This window comes from Macaca nemestrina, chromosome 12 (genome assembly GCF_043159975.1).
Source record: "Macaca nemestrina isolate mMacNem1 chromosome 12, mMacNem.hap1, whole genome shotgun sequence".
Classification (NCBI taxonomy): Eukaryota; Metazoa; Chordata; class Mammalia; order Primates; family Cercopithecidae; genus Macaca; species Macaca nemestrina.
In genome coordinates, this window is record NC_092136.1 from 120,856,953 (window position 1) to 120,877,446 (window position 20,494).

Consider the following 20,494-nt stretch of genomic DNA (forward strand, 5'->3'; position numbering starts at 1 on the left):
GTGGTTAACACGTTGCCTCTGGACTCAGGCTTCTGGATTCAAACCCCAACTCTATCACTTTATAATGTGTGCTTTCAACAAATTGAAGCACTTTAACTTCACTAAGCCTAATTTTTTCAACTATAAAATGGGAATGATAATATGTGTATTTATTTCATAAGGTGGTTAAAAGAAAGTGTGTTTTTAGAGCTAGGGTCCTACTCTCTCTCCTAGGCTGGAGGGCAGTGGCACAAATACAGCTCACTGCAGCTTTGAATTCCTGGACTCAAGGAATCCTCCCACCTCAGCTTCCCTCCCAGGTAGCTGGGATTACAGGCATGCACTACCATGCCTTGCTAATTCTTTTTATTTTTTTAAATATGGAACCTTGCTAAGTTGCCCAGGCTGGTCTTGCACTCCTGGCCTCGAGAAATCCTCCCACCTTGGTCTCCCAAAGTGACATGAGTCATTGCACCCAGTGTTTGTAAGGATTAAGTAACATAATCTCTATAACACATTTAGGGTAGTACCCATGCATATGCATATTAGGCACCAAAAGATGTTAGCCATCATTATTTATAGGGTCAAAATCACTTTAAATATGGTTGATCCACAAATTTTTCATTTTTATTTAAAAAACCCTTTTATTGAAAAAATATTCTTCATGCTCCTGCAAAATAGGGTCATTGTTACACATTTAGTATAAAGTGATTAAAAATTAGTATTTTTAAAATTATAGGTAGTGATCCATATTTGTTAAAGTAGCACTATGTATTTAAGAACTGTTGTTTATTCAGGGTTTGGTGCACAGTGGGATTTGCAGACCCCTTGTGAAGAACTCTCCAGGACCCTCTGAACCTGAGTCCATATCTAGAGAAATCTTGCCTCCCTGCAATCCTGTGTCTGGTAGAGCAGTAATCAGTGACATGGTAACAGGTATCCACGACAAAGGGCTCCCAGGCCAAATATGCTGCACAAAATATACTTAAGCCATTATTTTCTTTTGCAGAACTTTGTGGAGCATTTATAATGCAAATGTGTACAGTGACTCTCTAAGAGGGTGATATGGGATGGTGCTTTTCACAGACATTTTTGACAAGACCTGTGGTATGTGTGCATACATGTGCATGTTTGTGTGTGTAAATCGCCTGTAGCAACTTGGGAACATGAAGGCTTGAAAACGCACCTTTCTTGGACCTCCTCTTCCTGCATGTCAGTGGCTTGTAAAGCTTCTCTTTTGCTTTAGTACTACTGTTTGCCGGCACTGCTGTTGACCTCCATGTTACCCATTCCAGGTACTACAGAGCTGCCCCTCTTCTTAGGATACTATGATCCTTTGAATGAGCTCTGCAACGTATTGCTTCACTCTCTGATATTGCAAGCTCTTCTGTGAAGAAAGTTGGAGAAAATTCCCAAGGTATGGCCTAGAGGGGTTTGATCCCATCCCTGCCCAAATCTCATCTTGAGTTGTAGTTCCCATAATCCCCATGTGTCATGAGAGGGATCTGTTGGGAAGTAATTGAATCATGGGGATGGTTACCCCCATGTTGCCATTCTTATGATAGTGAGTGAGTGCTCACAAGAGCTGATGGTTTTATAAGGGGCTTTTCCCCTTTTGCTTGGCACTTCTCCTTCCTGCCATCATGTGAGGAAGGATATGTTTGCTTCTCCTTCCACCATAATTGTAAGTTTCCTGAGGCCTCGCCAGCCATGCTGAACTGTGAGTCAATTAAACCTCTTTCCTTTATAAATTACCCAGTCTTGGGTATGTTTTCATTAGCAGCATGAAGACAGACTAATACACCTGTATAAGCTTTCCTCCCTTGCACACCACAATATGGTGACTCAAAAGGATCTGAGCACCTTGACTCTTATCTCCTCTCAGGTAATTTTTTACTCATTCCGGAAGCTGGGAAAATCTTTCCCCACTTGTTTTTAGGGTGCTTTAATTTCAATATCTTCTTACCCCGCTGGCAACAAGAATACCAACTTCTCATATAATAAGACTCCCAGCAACCTGTTCCAGAGTTTCTCAAGTGGACAAACATATTGACCTTTTTCCTATTTTTCATCAATGACATATTTATAGAGTGCCTATCTGAGCTAGGTATCTGTAGAGATACAGATAAGTATATTTTGGAGGTAGACAGCATTTGGTAGAGTCAAAAATGATTCCATCATACTGACTTCTTTAGTAATTGGTATGGAAAGTGATACTATTTACTAAAATAGGGAAGATTAGATTGGGAAAGGAGCGGGGGGGACTGAGATTTCTCTCTGGGGCATGTTAAATTTGAGACGCATATGGGCTATCTAAGTGGAAATATTTAATAGGCAGTTGGATATGCAAGTCTGGATAAGCAAGTCTAGTGGTCCAGAGATGTCTGAGCTCCTTATTGAGAATTTATCAACATGAAGATGTTATTTAAATTCAGGGCAATAGATGACGTAACCTAAGGAGAAATTGGAGTGAGAAAAGAGAGAAGCCTTAGAACTGAATCCTAGGCAACCTTGGGGCTTGCCCTGCAAGATGGACAGAGAACAATACGAGGGCACTAGAGTTGGGGATATTTGCAAGGGAGTGTTTGGACAGGGCCCCAGGTTCTGTAAATTCTTGAGTCTTGTCCTGCCATAGCCATATAACCAATTCTTCACTTCCCTTTCCCCACTCTAATACTTGCTGTACATATGTATCAAATATATACACATACACATACCATGTATACACATACACACACCACATATACACACACATGTAAGAGACAAGGACATTCTTTACTTTTGTGAGGCCTTTGCCTTCTCCTTGACAAATTCTGGGTCTAATGGGGTTACATACAAAAAAAGACACTTATAAAAGCTATAATAGAAGAATGAATAAAGGATTTGGGAACATAATGGAAGAAGCAATTCAATTTTGCCTGGTAGGTGGGGCTGTCTTCACAGATAAATGGACATATCGTGTCTTCTCAGATTTAAAGACAAGAGCTTTCATTTAGGTCTCAGTCTCCCGAGTAGCTGGGACTACAGGCTTTTAGCCAAAACCTGGAGACAACCCAAATGTCCAACGGTGGAATGGATAAATAATTAGTGTTACTATAATATAAGATACTGTGTAACAACAAAAATGAAGAAACTATAGCTACATGGACCAAAATAGATGAGTCTCATAATGTTAAGTGAAAGAAATCATCTCGTTTGATTTCATTTATTTAAAAACGGGGAAAAATAAGCTACACTATTAGAAGTCAGAACAGCAGTTAAATTAACTTGGGGAGAATTGTGAGTGTAGGTACCGGGGCAAGTCTTTGGGAAACTGGCAGTGTTCTATGACTTAAATGGGGGGTTGTTACATGCTTATCTGTGATAATTCATTGAGCTGTACATTTATGTACACTGTGTGCACTTTTCTGTATGTCTGTTATTCACAATAAAAAAATTATGAGGGATTAGTGAGGTTTGTAGCAATTTGTTGCAAGTGATCTTAATTAATGTAAGGTCTTCTTGAAAATTAAGCTTTATGCGGCTGATCTGTCTATTGCAAATTGCAAAAAAGCAAATTAAGAGTTGTTTTTTAAAGATCATATTCTGCCCAGTAAGGAAATACTGATCCTTCCTAAATAATTCTAGGTATGACCCTCCAGTTTAAAATTTTAAAAATATTTGCCATTTGCTTGGTCACTAGGCTTGGCATGACAGTACAGCTCCTGACAAATATGTGAAAAATGTTGACCAAAATAAAATATAGAATCTGAGAATTGCAAAATTTAAAGGGGTCATCCATTCTACATTTTTTTTGACTTAGAATTTGTGTGTGTGTGTGTGTGTGCATCTGATGAAATCTGGGACACTTCCTCTTAAAAATGCATACATGTGTCATATACACAATATATATAATTTCAGGTGGTTTGCCATGATAGTTTATCCAGATATCACAGTTTATCTCTGTTATTTGGTAGATAATGCTCTAGGCAGAAACAGTCCAAGAAGCAGAGGTGGTTAGTGGAGAAGCCAGGAATGGTATTAAAGACACAATCACCAAACCAGCCATTATTCTTTCAAGTGAAGCAGTTGCTTTTCTCTTCCCCTGTGTTCCCATCTGTGTACTATTGTTGTTCACATTAAATTCTCATATAATTATGTCCTTATCCTCTTGTCTACTTGGGAAGAGCCTTCAGCTGTGAAGATAATTCCCTTATGCCCTTTAAAAAAATAATATCCCGTAAGTTGCCATGTATCACTGTTATCATTCCAATTACATTGTAGAGACCATGCCTTATTTATCTTTGTTTTCCCCAAACCACCTAGCTGAGTACAAGGAACACAACTCTTACAAAACAAGCAATTTTTTAATTAAAATGACATGCAAATATCTGACTGAAACTTCATGACAGAACTATATCTCATCATACAGGGTCATTGTGAACTCAAACTCAAATTCTGATTTCAGACTGACCTAAATGTGAATTTGGACTCGCCTTTTACTAGTTGTATGTTGCTGGGTGTATGACTTAGCCTCAGCCTTAGTTGGCAAATCTGATAGCACTAAACATACTTCATAAGATCATTGTGAAGATTGAGGGAAAAACAGTAATCTACATAAAATGTCTGAAGCAGTGTCTGGCATAGTAAAACCTTAGAAAGTGGCTGTGATTTTTGTTATGGCATACTCAATTCTGAATTAAACATCCGGTAGGAGAAACATAGACTGAGAATCTTACAAGACTTCGAATCTTCTGATCCAGGAATTGTTTACACATTGTTTTTTTTTTTTTTTTTTTTGAGACGGAGTCTTTGCTCTGTCACCCAGGCTGGGGTGCAGTGGCGCGAACTCGGCTCACTACAAGCTCCGCCTCCTGGGTTTACGCCATTCTCCAACCTCAGCCTCCCGAGTAGCTGGGACTACAGGCGCCCGCCACCTCGCCCGGCTAGTTTTTTTTGTACTTTTAGTAGAGACGGGGTTTCACCGTGTTAGCCAGGATGGTCTCGATCTCCTGACCTTGTGATCCGCCCGTCTCGGCCTCCCAAAGTGCTGGGATTACAGGCGTGAGCCACCGCGCCCGGCCCTACACATTGTTTTAATAGATTCTGCCTTTGCTCAACCTATTCCAATGACAGAGAATTAACTAGAACTGACTAAAGCAGCTCCAACTCTCCCGAAGTTCTTCCTTATTATTAGGTTGCACAGTATAAAATTGCCCTTTGTAGGTCAAAGTGATCAAATTATGAATTTTTTTTTGGCTGGGCTTATTGACTCATGCCTGTAATCCCAGCACTTTGGAAGGTAAAGGTGGAAGGATCGCTTGAGGCAACATGGTGACATCCCATCTCTAGAAAGAAAAAAAAATTAGGGAGGCATGGTGGCACACACCTGTAGTCACAGCTACTTGGGAGGCTGAGAAGCAGGGATCACTTTAGCCCAGGAGTTTGAGGCTGCAGTGAGCTATGATTGTGCCAGTGTACTCCAGCCTGGGTGACAGAGAGAGACCCTGTCTAAAATGATAATTAATAATCATAATATCTAATAAAATGGCCACAAATCTGCCTTTCTGTTATTTTCTCTCAGTTTAGTTCAATGTCCATTCTCTCCTTTTCCTATATGATAGCCCTTTAGAAATAATGCAGAATCAATAGTGAACATGATAGACCTACTCCTGCCTTCATTGAGGCTTACATGCTCACCAAACAAACAACAAGGAAATAAGCTGTCTCTGAGATATCCTCCTGTCTAAAGGAAGTGAAAGAAGAACATTTGAAGCAAATGGTTTTGTGGAGGGAATTCCTATAGAATATATCATACAGGAAGGTTTGTGAGTACAGAGCAGTGCAGTTCAATAGAACTTTCTGTGATGATGAAAATATTCTGTATCTGCCCGGTCCAATATGATAGCCACTAGCCATACATCGTGATTGAGCACTTGAAATGTAACTAGTGTCAAGTGACTGAGGAAATGAAACTCTAATTTCACTTAATTTTAATTAATTTCAATTTAAATAGCCACATGTGGCTAGTGGCTACCAGATTGAATAGAGCAGATACAGAAGAGCAAACAACAGTGAGAAAGGAGGCTGGAAAAGTGGGGTCCAGATCTGGAAAAATTTTGAGAAGTACATTAATAATAATAGATGTTATCTTGAGACCCACAGAGAATCTTGAAAGGGTTTTAAGTTCCAGGGAATAACACAATCACATATGAGTTGTTTGTTTTTTGTTTTTGTTTTTGTTTTTTTTGATATGGAGTCTCACTCTGTCACCCAGGCTGGAGTGCAGTGGCATAATCTCAGCTCATTGCAACCTCCGCCTCCCAGGTTCAAGCAATTCTCCTGCCTCAGTCTCCTGAGTAGCAGTGATTACAAGCTTGCACTACCACACCCAGCTAATTTTTGTATTTTTAGTAGAGATGGAGTTTCACCATATTGTCCAGGCTGGTCTCGAACTCCTGACCGCTTGATCCATCCGCCTCAGCCTCCCAAAGTGCTGAGATTACAGACATAAGTCATAGAAAGATAATTCCAGCTGTCTTGGGGAGAAAGATGGGGAGGTGGGTAGAGACATTGATCTTGTCTTTAGAAGTTTGATCTATAAGGGGAAAGATGGGAAAAGAGGCAGAAAAATGATTGGAGGATATCTCAGCGATAAAAAGAAGTGTATAATTGACCACACCCAGCCACATACAATACTCATATGTGTATTTATATACATTGCACATAGTATATGTTAACAGTAATAACCCATATTTCTTGCTTTTTTCCTAGTTGCTCACAGGGCAACTAGCCTCTTAAGCATTTCTGGGTGTCCCCAAAGGTACCTGAGCTCAGAAGTAAGTCTGTCAACAGAGTATCCATGCAGCATCCACCTTGTACATTTCACTCTGCTCTTCTGATGGTCCTCACCACTGAGGCTACTTTTGACTGTGGTCATGCCAATGATCTGAGTGCTCCCAAAGCCAGTAATTCTTAAATTGCCAGAAAGGCACTCTGTTCTCTGTGGAAGGGGGAGTAAATCCCCCTCCTAAGAAACCTAAGATACAATTCTTGGCTAATCATCCCCTTTATCCCCAGAGCAGTTTCTTTATCCACGTCCTTCTGGCTTTTTTTTCCCCCCTCTAACCTCTCTAAGCCCTACCTATGGGATATGACAAAACAAAACAGAATGACAAAATAAGTCTCCAGGAACTGATGATGGTAAGCTGCTATTGGGTCTCTCCTAAAGAATTTTGTTTCCCCTTTCTAGAAACCAATGCAGACGTGTGCATGCACATTACATCCCCCACCTCTTTTCTGGCACACACCACACAAAAGCACATACACTGTATGCACAAAGACATCTTCATCTCCTAGCACTTCGGGGGATATTCCCATACAAGGCTGAATTCACTTTGGGATGAGCCAGCACCATCCCTATTCCATGTATGTTTCTGCAAAAGAAATGGACAAAGGAGTACCTCAGCAATCACAGCTCAACAGTCAGATATAATAATACTAAGCATGGAGTTGGAGCAATAGCGTGGCATAAAGTGAAGTGCATGGACCCTGATGCCAGCCTGACCTGGATTCAAATCTCACCCTGGTCACGTTTACTAACTGGGTGGTCTTGGACAGATCACTTAAGCACTCTGAACTTGTTTTCAATTCTATAAATACCATCTCTTTGGAGGGCTATAAAAATTAAAAATCGCACAGGCGCAGCGCCTGTACCTAGAAGGTGCTCAATAAATGAAAGCTGCTGTTACTACATTGGTGTTGGAAGCTCGGGATGCTACTTGTGAAGGGGGCACGGAAGAAAGTTCAGACTGCCACCATACCCTGAGGGCTCATCTAGTATAATTCCCTCATTTTATGGTTGAGGACGCTGAAGCCAGAGATAGGAACAGACTTGGTCAAGGTCACACAGCAAATCAGTAACAGAGCCGGGTCAAGATTCCAAGTGTCTCTGGAAAGGTTCAGCCCAATGCTCCTTTCTGCAGCTCCTATTGTCCTCTGATATGACAATGTGTACTCCTATTCTGCCCCTGGGGATGTCCCCTCAATGGATGGGCACGAGAAAGAGCAGATGAGGTGTTTCTGGTGAAGCCCAGGCCAGTACAGCCATCCCCGTCGCCATGGCAACCCCAGCTCGATTAGGGAGTACCAGCTCCTCTGGCGCCCCCTCCCATTCACGCAGCGGACGTGACACGTGCGGCGGGGTCACGTGTTGTTGTTGGGCCGGGAAAGCTGCTTCCGGGTCAATGCAGGACACTGGGCTCCGGCGGCCAGATTTGGGGTCTAGGTGAAGCGGAGCCGGGCCGGGGCCGGCCGGGAACAGGCCTGAGGCTGAGCGGCGGCGACAGCGGTGGCCGGGAGGGGGGAGGAGAGGCGCAGCCGGAGGAGCCGCCGCAGCAGCTCCCCCGCCTCCCGGGCTGAGGGGTGAGTGGAGCCAGGCCCGCCAGCTCTACCGGGCTCTCGAGGCCCGAGGCGCTCCCCTCCGGAGCCGAGGCGCGGAGGGTCGCTCCTGCAGGGTGCTGGGATAGGACACTTGGGCAGGGGCTGAGAGCCACACGGGGCCTGTCTCGAGCAGCTGTGGGGATGGGAGACCTGCTCTGGGGCTAGAGGGAGGATGGGGCCTGCCTGGCCTGGGCTAGGGCGGAGCTGGGAGGGTCTTGGGCTGGCCTGGGCTGGGGGGTGGCCCCGGGTTGGAGGAGGGCGTGTTGGGGAGCCTGCCCGGGTTCCTGGGAGAATCCAGGCGTCTCACCGTGCCCCAGCGTGGGGGGATGGGTAGATGCCTCCTAGCTGTTAGAAGAGGGAGACGTGTCTGGGACTGCTGGGGAAATAGGAAACTTGTCTCTGAACTACTGAATCCCAGAAAAGAGGACATGTCCCCAGGGAGGTTTGCTGGGGGAAGGACTGGCATGTCTAGGCCCTTGGGACATTAGGCCTGCTCTTACCAGGGCTGATAAAAGGATGTGGTAATTGAATAAGGGCTTTTGGGATAAAAGATTTGCGCCAAGGTTGGGAGACTGAGAACGAGGGTGTTGGAATAAGATGGGGACTGACAGGAGGGTGCTGGGATCTTGGGGGAAGTAAGGATCTGTGTGGAGCTTCTCTGTTGAGTTCTAGGTCTTCTAGTAGGAAGACATTTTGGGAATTGGTGAAGAGAGGAGATTTAATACTGTCTTTTCTTGGAACACGGTGATTCCAGAAGTTGTAGTTGAGGAAAGTTGGTTGGAAGTGTTGAACTGTATACAGTCAGTGGAGGAAGGAGGAGCTCTACTCTGAAGGTTGCTAGGCTACAAAGAACTTATAGGCAACGCCTAGGGCTGTTGAGAGAAGCTGGCAATGCTTTCAAGTCCAAATACAGGCTGAGCTGGGGCTTGTCCCTTGTTCACGTCATGCTGCTGTGGAGCTCTTAAGTTAGTTTCCAGTAGTCTATCTTGAGCAAGGAGTATGAATAGGTGCCGAGGACTGAGGAAAACATTCACCCTTTGGGTCCTGAGCAGCGTTAGACCCAGATCTCTAGGGTGGTAACTTTCAAACTTAAAAAAAAAAAAAAAAATCATGCCCCACAGTATTAAGTATGGCTTACATTCAGATCTAGTACATGCCTAGGTATGAAGGGAAACTTTCACAAAGCAGTATTTACCTTTATTACATATGATATGTTCTGCTAATTTCTATTACATTCCACCCTCTTGCATTAAAAAAACCTGCTGGCTGACATTTACTAAATTGATGATTTGTGGGTCACAACTTGCAGTTTGAAAAACACTGAAAAGCGCATTTATTTGGCTTCAGCGTCCTCATTCTGTAAGCTTCTGAAGAGCAGGGATGATTCTAAAAAGATGGATTTTTTGGGGGGTGGGGGAGAGGGAGGGCAGCTAGGTGCAATTGATTGCTTCGGTTTAGACGTTTATACCACGTAGATATTTGACCTGTGTTTTCTGAAGTACCATAATCTTGATCTTCAATATCTGAAAGTTGTCAGATCATTTGATTGATGAAATTTTGTGTATGCTTGTGTGTTTTAGTTTTCTCTATCCTTTGCTGTGTCTGAGAAATGTGAGAGGCCTAGTTCCACTTAGTTGCTTTATCACCACAACATAGTTAAAGAAATGTTATTTTACTGTTCCAATGTTGTGAAGATACACTGATTTTCTTTTCTGCTATTTAGAAACATCCCAAATTCTTCTTACTCCAGTAATATGATATACTTTTTGTTACGTGATGAAAATTATGTGAAAAATACACGATAAAATATATACCAAAGCCATAGACATATATAAAAGCCTTACAGTCTGTGACTTTGGTATATATTTTAAACTTAATCATCAACCTAAGTATAACTTTGAATCAGTTAACATCTTAATTCCCCTTACAAAAATTTTAGGTGGGGTCCTTAGAAAAATGGTATTAATTCATAATAAACATTAATGACTGTTGGTGAACAAAGTGAGAGTCCTTCATGTAATGTTAAATGTTGTAATGTTAAAGTCTTTTGAAAAGTTGTTACACAGCCTATTGCTGCAGGACATTGAGTGTCAAAGGATGTTGTCTAATTTCAGTAGGTACACAGGGTATGTATTTAAGACCAGTTTAATAGCGTTTCTTTTTGTTGAGGATGAGTTCATATTATTTGTAACATAGAATTCAAAGACACAGTCATCAGGACAGAAGTACCCAAATTACACTCAGTGGGGTCACACTCTTGATCAAATGCTTTATGAAAACATTCTATCACCTTCAAACTTTGTGTGTTATAAATCTTTCTTGCCTTTAATTGTTTCTTAGGTACTGATAGAGGAGTTATGCTGGCATATATCAGCCGTCCTTTAAAAATGACCTCTTAATCAGGGAAATATTGTTTGTTTTAAAATACTTAACTTTAATGAATGTTTAAAGAAGACTTTCTTTTGTGGTAGGTGCCTGGAACATTAAGGAAGATTCTTATTTATATCATTTTTCTGGGAATCGTGTTCTTGTCAATAAACAGTTATGGAGAAGTGACCCTGAGTGATTGTGTGTGCTTTTTAATAGTTTTGTTTCTTCTTTGATCCTTAGACTCTTAAGCATGTCCACCTGTAGCAGGCTCTTTTCCCCCTTCTGATTTTTGCTTCCAAACTACTATGGTTTTGAAAACCAGATGCTTATATTTGTTATGTAATACTTTTTTTTTCTTTTCTTAGTGTGTGACATGTATGTTGGCTACTTGGAGGCCAATTTACTTAGTCCTGGGCTGTGTTTTAAATAAGTGAACTCTTTATATATTTTGGGCCTGGTTAGCTGTGTAAGAAGTAACGTGAAACTGATAGTGATACAATTTGGGCTTAAAGGGTGAAGGAATCATTTGCGATTGCTGCCTTTCTCCTACACGTGATAGTTATTAAGATTTACCATTCCTCCCTTTTTCATGCTGCCTGTTCTGCCTTATTTCTTCGGGATTAGAATGGTAACAACCGGAATATTCCCTTTGTCTTTTGTTTCCATAGCTTCATGAAAGTACTCTTCCAAAGAATATTGCTATGATTATTTCATTTCCCTCCTCAAAAACCATTAGCTGCTTTCCAGTACAGGGACAGGCACTGCATAAAGCCCATAGTGGTTAGCTTGACATTTAGGGCCTTCTACAGACTTTCTCTACTTTTTTTTCTGGTATCATCATTAGACTCGTAAATGCAGTTCCTCTGCCTGCCAAGGCCTCTGCTCATGTACCTTCCTTTGTGTGTAAAATTATCCCGGAAAGTCTGCATATAAAATGTTCCCCTTCTTTATGAAATCCTACACCCTCTCATTTCATTTCAGATGACCTCTCTTCTTTGAAGTCTTTGTTGCTTATGTTGTCTGTACTATTTTTGCTATATTGCTTTGTATTATTTGTGCACATTATTTTTATCCCTTTTAGATTATAAATGCCTAGTGAGCACGAGGCTCAAATACCCATGAATCACTAGGACATCTAGCACAGGGTCTACCAGAGCATAGTTCATAGACCAAGTAGTTCAGAATTGACTGAACATATGGTTAAAAATACAGATCCGGCAAGGCATTGTGGCTCACATGTATAATCCCAGCACTTTGGGAGGCTGAGGTAGGAGGACCGCTTGAGTCCAGGAGTCGAAGTCACCTGGGCGACGTAGGGAGACCCATCTCTATGAAAAATTTAAAAATTAGCCAGGCATAGTGGTACATGCCTGTAGTCGCAGCTGCTTGAGAGGCTGAGGCCAGAGGATCACTTGAGCCCCAGAGATTGAGGCTTCAGTGAGCTGTGATTATACCATTGCACTCCAGCCTGGGCAAGAAGAGTGAGGCACTGTTTAAAAAAATAAATAAAATAAAGCAGATCTAACCTAGACTTACTGAATCAGAATCTCTGGTGGAATCTAGGAATCTGCATTTTATCAATCTGCCCAGATGATTCTTCCATACAGTAAAAGTTAAAAGTAACTGACTTAACATGATGCTTTAAATTGCAGTAGGCACTCATATTTTTCAGCAAGTGATGTTAATAAACTGAGCAATATCATAGTTCAGCAAACTGGTTTAATTTTAGGGCCTTGAAGTCAGCCTAGATTTGAGACCTGGCTCTGTCACTAGCTCTGGGCCCGTAACCTCTCTGCTTCAGTTTTCTGATCTGCAAAATGGGTAATAGTGCCCCTTATAAAAGTGTTGTGGTAACTGGGTGAGATAATACATATAAAACAACACAGTACACAACACATAGTAAACTTACGATAGATTTTATGTGCTGTCATGATGATGCCTAGCACAACAGTGGTCACCAGAGTAATTAATAAAGCATCGTGAGGAGAGGTTCCAGGTCAGTCATTGTTAATACACAAATTGCTCATATGGTTTTAAGAACTAAAGCTTAAAATATTTTCCATTTTACATTAACAGATTGTGGCCCTATGTGGTGTTTAAAGTCATAAAGATGTTTTGCCGTCTTTAGAAGAATTGGTGTCAAATTAGCATGTCCCCTTCATCTTCCCACTGACGGAAGAATAAAGTGCAAACTTTCGAATGGTGGACCTTAGCCCCTTACCGTGTGGCCCTACCAATTCTTTATTTTCTAGCCGTCCTCCCACATATACTCTACACCAACTACACTACATTTCTCACTTTATTTTGCATCTCTCACTCATTTGTATTTGTGCACATGCTTTCCCCTTCTTTTCATCTAGTAAATTCCTGCTGCTGTCTTGTAAAACTCAGTTTTACATGTGACTGACCTCCTTAGTGAAGATAGTCACTCCCTCAGTGTTCTCAAAGTCCTTCGTCCATACTTATTTATATATTACCTTTGTGTACATTTGTCTTTTTGGAGGGAAAACGATTTAATCCTGGCATGTATTCCCACTCTGCCAAAAGGGGAGGATGTTTGTTTATTTGACTTATATCAGCTCCTCCATTTGTCTGGACGTCTCAGCTTTCACAATAGTAACTAGTTTATTGACCACTTACTTCATGCCAGGTACTTAATTAGATGCTTCAAAAACTTTATTTCATGTAATTTTCACACTAACTGTGAAATAGTTATTAATAGCTTCATTTTACAAGTGAGGAAGCAGGCATAGAGATAGGTAAGTAACTTGTTCAAATTACACAGTAGAGTCATAAGTGAACTCAGAACTAATTGAAGACCATGCTTTTTTAGTTACAGTGCTCTTCTAAAAATGAAATGTAAACAGGTAGCACATTTCCCAAACTTAGGATCTTAAAACTGTGTGAAACTTTGATTAATCACTAATCATTCTTAGGAATGTGAACCATAACAAGTACTATTGTGAAAAGTTATTTAAAACTGTTCTTGGAATAATGCGTTTCCAGTGATTTTCAAAATTTTTCTTTCTTCTCATTCTGCCATTGGTGAGCTTCATTTTCCTTTCACTGTCAGAAGGTGTTGCTTCATGTCTATTGATAATAAAATTCACTTTCCATTTATCCAATGAATATTTTTTATCATATGCCAGACACTGCTCTGTACAAAACTGAACTGGACTGACAAATCCCTGCTTGTGTGGGACCTGTTTTCTGCTGGAGAACAAACACTAAACTCACAGATTATGATTATGATACGTGCTATAAAGAATGACAGCGGGTGAAGTCACCATGGGTGATGGTGGCAGTAATGCTGTTTTTGATGGGGTGGTCAGAAGCAGCCTCTTGGAGAGGGTGACATTCGTGTTTAAATTTGAGACCTAAACACTGAGATGAAGCATCTCTGCCAAGAGACAGGAAAAGCGCAGTGCTGCAAATGCAAAGGCCATGGGGGAAATCAGCTTGGCAAGTCTGAGAGATAGAAAGCCACGGAGGCTGAATAGTGGGCTAGGAAAGGAGTGGCAGAAAATGAGATTAGAGACGTAAGCAGTGATCAGATTAAATGAATCCTTGGCGACTATGATGAAGAGATTGGATTTTATTCTGCATGTGAAGAGGAGCCATTGGAGAGTGTAAAGGACATGATTTGACTTAAATTTTGAAAAGATCACTTGGCTGCTTTGTGGAGAATGAATTGTACAAGAGTCAAGAGTGACCAGGGCGGAGGCTAATGCAGAGGTTCTGGTGAGCAGTTGATGATGGCTTCAACAAGAATAAAGTGATAGAGATGGACAAAATTGGGCAAAATTGGGATATTTTGGATGTGGTATTGATAGGTCTTGCTGGTTAGTTACATGGGGTTATGAGAAGAAGAGAAAAGTCAAATATAACTTCCAAGATGGGAAAGAGTGGAGGGTGAGCAAATTTGGAAAGGGAATTCAGAGTTCCGCTTTTGCCTTCCTGATCATACTATCCACAAAGGATACCACTATTCTGAATTTTGTGTTTTTTCTCTGCTTTTTCTTTACAGTTTTTGCCACATAGGTATGTGACCTGAAATGATAAGATGGCTAATTTCCATGTTTTAAAATTTTGTATAAATGGAATTATACTGTATATATTCTTGTGATTTTTTTTAACCATTCAGCATTGTTTTTTTTTTCCTGCCCTGTGTGAACAAATCAGCATTGTTTTTTAAAAGCCATTTGTGTTGATGAGGAAGTAGGCATAATGAATTACCAAATGTTAATTTCCATTGCTGTGTGCCATTTTATTTTATGAATATATTGTAATTTATCCAATTGCCTTTCTTAGATGTAAGGGCTTCTCCACACTACACTCCCTCTGCCCCCTGCCCGCACGGGCAATTCCCCCAGGGTTTTTGCAGTTTTAAGCAATGCTGTTGTTATGGACATTCTTTTACTTGTTTCCTGGTACACACTACAAGTTGCTGTGCAAGTTCCTGTAGAGTTTATACGGAGAAGTGGAATCGCTAGATCATAGAGTATGTGCGTCTTCAACTTTACTAGACAGTAATAAATTGTTTTCCAAGGTGTTTGTACTGATTGATACTCCCACTGGCTACATTGCCAGTTTCTATTCTTCTGCATTTTCTTCAATACTTGATATTGTCGGAGTTTTTAAGTTTTGCTGATTTGCATAAAATGGTATTTCATTGAGATTTTAATTTTTGTCTCCGAAAATTATTGAACGTGAGCATCTTTTACATATGTTAACCATTTTAAATTTTATCTTCTATTATTTGTTTATGTCTTTTGTCCATTTTCCTATTAGATTGTCTTCTTCTTCTTACTGTTTTTAAGAGTTCTCTATATTACATGTGTTGCAAATATCTTTTTTTCCAGTTTTTGGCTTGTCTTTTCATGTTTTTAATGTCTTTTGACGATCAAAAGTTTTTCTTTTTTTTTTTTTTTTTTTGAGACAGGATCTTGCTCTGTCACCAGGCTCGAGTGCAGTGGTGTGATCTCTGCTCACTGCAACCTTCACCTCCTGGGCCCAAGTGATCCTCCCACCTCATCCTCCCAAGTGTCTGGGACTGCAGGCACATGCCACCATGCCCGACTGATTTTTTTGTAGAGGTGGGTCTTGCTATATTGCCCAGGCTGGTCCTGAACTCCTGGGCTCAAGTGATCTTCCTGCCTTGGCCTCCCAAAGTCCTGGAATTACAGACGTAAGCCACCATGCCTGGCCAAGTTTTCATTTGACTGCTCAACTTTTTGTTAATGGATTTTTAAAATGTTTTCTTTATGAAATATTTCCCTAAATCAAGATCATAAAGTTCTCTTCCTATTAGAAGAAATAACTTATTTTTTTCTCAAGGAGATAAAGTTTGCTTTCATATTTTGTGTGGAGGTGAATTTTTTGGTAAGGATTCAATTTCATCTTTTCCCAGATTGTTATTCACTGTCCTAGCACCAATTATTGAATAGCTTAATGTTTTTCTACTGATCTCTATGCTACTTCCCTGCCATATTTACATGGGCATGTTTCTGGGCTCTGTTTTCTGTTTCATTGGTCTATTTTTCTTACCCAGGGTAAGAATACAGTTGATTCTTGTTATTTACAGTACTTTTATAAAGTTGCCATGAACAGTGAGTTAGTGAATATGGAAATTGTTACTCCTAGGGGAAATATAGGGTTAGGTTCCTGTGAGCCTCTAATCATAACATTTTGTCAAGTAATCAATAGATAATTTTGTTTTATATTAGTTTCTGTGTAAATATATTTAGTATGTATCATTGATTCGTTAACATTGAATTCACTGCAAACAGCCCTACATTCATGCCTGAATAAAGTGATCTAATTGTGTATTTTCTCCATAAGGCATATTGCAGCTTCTTTGTGCTTTCGAAACACTAGATGGCATTTCAACACTACCCTTGGGGACTACTTAAATAGTGAAGTCACCAACCAAAAGCACAAAAATATGAAAAGCATGGCACTGGATAGATCATGGAAAGGACACTTGTTTATATTGTGAAAGCTGAAACAAGAAGGCATAGTGCCCCTTGTTCTACCTCAGCAGGGAGCATACACATTGAACAACTCAAATTTTTTGTTACTTTGTGCTTATCTGCAAATGACCACGAAAATGCTGCAAGTGTTGATTTTGTGGTAACGAGTACCTTTTGGCAAGTAGGGAAAATTGCAGATAGGGAATTTGTGAAGAATGAGACTCAACCTATGAAATACTGGGAGAGAGGCAGTTTTTTAGGAAACTTAGCATTAGCACTTTCCCCTCTCTGTCATATTTACACATATCTTTATAGCATTTTATTTTAAGAGAATAATGCTGTGAATCTTTCTAATATTAAGTGTTCTGATAGATGCCATTATGTCAATAAAGAGACTTCTTTTTTGAGAATACCTTTATTTATAATCATGTTATTATTTAGTTCATAGGCAAATTGAAGCAAATAATTGTAGGAAATAATTGCAACTCTTAAAATGTTGAAAACAAGTCTAAACTATTAAACTTTTATTATATGAGAGTTGTATTAGGATATTTTCTCATAGGCATTATTAATAACTTAAGGCATAAGTTTTGTAAAGGGAAATACCATTTGAAGGTTGAAATTTAAATATTGGCTCTATTAGTCCCTCATTAGTGACAATTTTCCTCATGACCATTGATAAAGGATTCCAAGAAAAAGATGAATGAAGATTGTATACATCGTAAATCAGATCTCCCACTAAATGTATTTATTGAGACTTGGCTGTTTTATCCCTCATGATTTAAGATCCTCAAGTGAATTATTTGCATTAATTTGATAAGTGCTGAGAGTAAGAATCAGAAATGGTAGACCTCACCTATGTTCATCTTTTTTATATAGCATACACTATATTCCTGTGTTTTTCAAAAATGTTTATTTTATAGTAAAATGTACATAACATAAAATTTATTTTAACCATTTTATTTTATTTATTTTTTTAAAATTTTTTAAATTTATTTTATTTTTTATTATTATACTTTAAGTTCTAGGGTACATGTGCATAACGTGCAGGTTTGTTACATATTTTAACCATTTTATAGTTTAGTGGCATTAAGTACATTCACATTGTTGTGCAACCATCACCATCAATCAGCTTCAGAATTTCTTCTTTTTCCAAACTGAAGCTTTGTACCTATTAATTAATAACTCCACATTCCTCATGCCTTCTGGCTCCTGACAGTCACCATTCTACAGTCTCGGTGAACTTACCACTCAAGTTACCCATGTAAGTGGAATCATACACCATTTGTTCTTTTGTGTCTAGCTTATTTCTTTTAGCATCATGTCTTCAAGGTTCATGTATGTTGTAGCGTGTGTCAATTTTTTTTTAAAGCTGATAGTATTCCATTGTATGGATCTGCCACATTCTGTTTATCCATTTATCTACCTTTTGACTATTGTAAATAATACTGCTATGAACATTGGTGTACAAATAGGTTTTGACTCTTGCTTTTGATTCTTGGGTAGATTCCCAGAAGGGGAATTGCTGGGTCATATAGTAATTCTATGCTTAAGTTTTTGAGGAACAATCGTATTTTCCACACCAGTTGTACCATTTACATTCCTACCAGCAGTGCACATATATTCATCTTGAGTTACTGAGCAGCACCTATTGTTCTGAAGTATGGCATAAATTATTAACTCTTGCATATGAGTTGTATAGTATGGGTACAAAAATCATATATTCAGTATTAAATCTTTTGTGGTTGTGGTTTTTGCTGAATAATTTAACTTGCAGTGGCAAATATTTCTGACTGCGACATGATGGCACCTCTTTTGGAATCTCCGTGGAGTAGATAAAATTATGTATTCTAGCTGTAGCTATGAAGAATTTTTGTTTCTAAAGTACTTTGATTTCAGAGTTTATTAATAAACCTACTTTTCATATTACATAAAATATATTTGGTATGCACAATCAAAAGTGATTAGAAAACCTACTGATTAGCACATTTATGGGGTGTCAGTTATATGCAAGGTTCCAGTATATGATAGATGCAAAGAACCATTAGGATATGGTTATTACTCTCAAGAGCTGTACAGTTTGAAGACATAAGACAAACACATGAAAGTTACATTGCTACACATGAAAAATAAGGGTATATTATTTAAAATGAAAAGATGACATGCCAGTATGTGATTAATCGCCCACTGAGTATTTGGAGGCAAGATTAACATGAGCTTAGCTCAAAGGAAATATCACTATCGGGAGAGGTATCTGAAAATGCTTCATCTCTAAAGTATATTTTGAGTAGTGTGTTGAAGGATGCATAAAATTCAGATAGGTGGAGAGGTAAGGGCAAGCTCTTCCAATTAAGGAGGAATAGCATAAATGTCAGACATTTTTACTGTGCCAACTCATTAATTGGCATTAATTTAGCATAGTCCTTGGACCTAAAAATTAGACTAAATCTATTGAACAAAAATTGCAAGTTAGTTCTCCAGCTCTACATTCTGTTCATGCTACCATGTTCACTGAATGGTGATGGTAGTAGTAATACTGGTAGCAGGAGAAGTAACAGTTAATATTTGTTAAGTGCTTTCTATGTGCCAGGCACTTTGCTAACCACCCTTTACCAATATTATCTCCATTCATTCTTTGGTAACCCTATGAGCTAGGAGTTGCGGGCTACTATCCCTTCCTGTGAATGAAGAAGGGTAGACTTAGAGAACTTAAGTAACTTGCCCACAGTTGCACAGAGTAGTGGAATCAGTCAGGATTTACATCCCCAGGGAGTTTAGTTTTAGAACCAGCACTTATTACCACTGGTCAATATTGCCATAGCACTAAATGTAGGAGGGGCTAGTGAAAAAAAAATGTGGATTTTTTTTTTTTTTTTTTAATGACCTGCAAACTTTTGCAACCTTTATGTGTGATTGATGTTTCAACATTCTGGCAATCCCTGGTTATTAGTCAGGGTGGTTTGTAAACTGCTCTGAAAAGCTGTAGAGTGATGAACTGGTGGTCTGTTCCTAATGAGGCTTTTCCTTAACATGATGGCTTCTGTAGCTGCTGAAGAGCACAGATAATGGGGGTAATCTGTTCTGTAAACAGCTAAGTAATGACCTTAAACTTGTGTGTTCACAGCGGAAAGAAAACATGCATATACAATTTTCTTCTGATGAAACCTAATGTATTCAGGAAAAAGAATCTTGCTTTTTGGAAGGATGGAAAAGTTGGGAATAATTTTTTCCCCTTTGATGATTAGACCAGTCAGTACTGTTGCTTAATTTTTTGGCTCAGTTACTTTGATGTGGTTACAAGAGGAGTTTTGGCTGTAATGGATTTCATACATTTTTGTAAGTTATGTTTCCATGTCTTCTGTGTGATGTTGTGTACTGTTGACATGAAATACTCCTTTTTTGGTAAAGATGGAATGGCTTGACAGATTAGAGCTACAGAAAGTATGACTTAGCATGCTGGTAAGGCCACAAAAACCCAAGCAAGTTCCCCCAGTTTCGTATCCTGTAAATAGAGATAAGTTAGTTTTTCTGTTTCAGAGAGTGCTTATGGAAAATTACTAGGCTTTAAAATGATTGTTAATTTCAGTACAGGGACATTTGGTTGGGAGACATCAGTTCAAGAGTAAATATATCTGATCCTGCTTTGAATAAATGTAACTTTAAAGCCTTGGGATTTTACCAAATCGAATTCTGGGCCAAATAGAAAGGTAGGAGTAGATGTAAATTTGTTTGTAAAGGAGTTGGGGATGTGT

At 39.5% G+C, this 20,494-nt stretch overlaps 1 protein-coding gene across 6 annotated transcripts in view; it reads left to right on the plus strand.

The window, feature by feature from the left end:
• Positions 1–8,188: 8,188 nt before the first annotated feature.
• LOC105476345 (tubulin-specific chaperone cofactor E-like protein) overlaps positions 8,189–20,494 on the plus strand; it is a 167,740-nt gene continuing 155,434 nt past the window's right edge. For 2 of the 6 annotated variants that reach the window (XM_011732169.3, XM_011732166.3), the window contains exon 1: positions 8,192–8,382. The gene's annotated coding sequence lies outside the window, so the exon portion shown is untranslated. Of the gene's footprint in view, positions 8,383–9,345; positions 9,366–19,649; positions 20,450–20,494 lie in introns of those variants that run through there. The other 4 variants (XM_071075728.1, XM_071075727.1, XM_011732171.3 and 1 more) reach the window with 4 other exon arrangements.